The sequence below is a fragment of the Oratosquilla oratoria genome, chromosome 4 (assembly GCF_046742065.1).
Source record: "Oratosquilla oratoria isolate Oo_2021 chromosome 4, ASM4674206v1, whole genome shotgun sequence".
Taxonomy (NCBI): domain Eukaryota; kingdom Metazoa; phylum Arthropoda; class Malacostraca; order Stomatopoda; family Squillidae; genus Oratosquilla; species Oratosquilla oratoria.
The window spans coordinates 58,292,684-58,294,418 of NC_134780.1; the positions used below are offsets into that span (position 1 = coordinate 58,292,684).

At 42.7% G+C, this 1,735-nt stretch overlaps 1 long non-coding RNA gene across 1 annotated transcript; it reads right to left on the bottom strand.

Moving 5' to 3' along the window:
- Positions 1-540: 540 nt before the first annotated feature.
- Positions 541-1,057, bottom strand: LOC143024338 (uncharacterized). Its single transcript, XR_012966284.1, has 3 exons — positions 1,025-1,057; positions 759-845; positions 541-624 (listed from the first exon to the last, which is right to left on the bottom strand). It is a non-coding gene; the product is annotated as an uncharacterized LOC143024338 (long non-coding RNA).
- Positions 1,058-1,735: the final 678 nt, after the last annotated feature.

Genomic DNA, 1,735 nt, shown 5'->3' on the forward strand with positions numbered 1-1,735 from the left:
TAATTTCTCTTTTATATCAGATGTAACAGTGGCAATATCACTTTTGATGTTACCTTGAAGAATAGTTATAAGCTCCTGATATTTTCTGTTTTCTATAAGAAGTTTATCCCTTTCCATACGAACAACAGGAAGCTGCTGCTTTAATGCATGTATGGTGTCATGCAAGAAAGCAGTATGTGTCATCTCACAAGTATCCAAAAGCTTCCTTTTTCTCAGGATGATGCCTTCCTTTTCAAGTGTAGGATCTCTTCTACTACTATCTTCTGGGTGCTCTGAAAATATTTTAACAGTTAATTTCCTATTGTAAGCCTTTATTGGGGATGAAGAAAAGGGGGGAAGGGTGCGATGAGAGAGAAAAGTGGGAAGGGAAAGATTAAGTGGGGCATGAGGAGTTGCAGGTAAATAGGTATAGGACATTTCTTAGGATCTGCAGAAGCTTTAAGAAAAATAAGGACATTTGTTTGCAAAGTATAACTAACTATATTAAGGGAAAATCATTCTAATAGCACTGGTGCTAATGTGATGAATTGTACTGCTTACCTTTAGCATAAAAAATGTTGTGTATTGGTAGCCATGGCTCAGAGATCACAATCTGTTCTCCACCTGCAGTCGAGACGTGGGATGCTGAAAAAAAAAAAACTGCTTACAATTTTGCAATAGTATATATAGGGAAAGCCCCTAACATTACGAGATTGCTTTTCGTCACTGACTTTGAATCACATATTTTTTCATTGCACAGATAAATCTTGCATACTAACCTCTGCTATTGGAAGACCTGGTGTGAGTTGGCTGACTTGCATCAGAGATCACAATCTGCTCTCCACCTGCAGTCGAGACGTGGGATGCTGCAAAAAAATAGATTTCTTACTATACCGACATCGCATTTCCTTATTTCAATGATATAAGTTAATGTGCCACCTATGGTAATAAAAAATGCACGAAAGGTATGGCATAATAAAACAATATACAGCTAATAACAAGGAAAATCGTGACCTAATGGCAATGGTTTGCGAGATGTACTCACCATAGTAGAGTGTTGGCACTGCTCCAGGTTTAATTTTTTGGGGGGATGTAGGAACGGGAATGCCAAGTAACTCGTACTTCAAATGTCGCTGGAATGCATTTACTTCAAAGTGCCGACTGCATATGTAAGAATTGGCTTGATTAAATCTTTCTGTTCGTTTGGAAAACGTAATCCACTTATTTCTCACATATTCATCCTTTGGAAATCTATGGTAAGTTATTTCAGACCCTTTCACATGTGTTTTTCTGCACCCGGACACTGCACAATGGGACGGCATAATTATTTTAGTTACGCATAAATATTATAAAAGAAAACGGAGACACGTTCCCGACTCCAGCCACACCTGGACTGAGGCCGGAATTTCAATGAACCCTCGGCCAGGCACTTCAAGTGACGTCACTGCGCAAAAGACCTAAATACTGGTTAGCTGTTGAGTAGACCTTGTATTCTCTCGATCTTGGTGCTGAGGAGATGCAGCTGTCATCGTCGTTCTGCCGCGGAGGGGGAGGGAGTTCAGCTAGGTCAGTGGGGGGGGGGGGGTTTCGGCGGATGGGGTAGGGGCAGGGCTGTCTGAGCTGACCGAGTTGGGGGAGGGGGTGGTCGCGGGCAGGGCTGGTCTGGGTAGTTGGGGGGGAGGGGGTGTTGTCGCTCTGGCGGTTTTGTTTTGATTGTGCTTTGTGACAATGGGTAGAGGAGGGTCGGTTCGCCCTC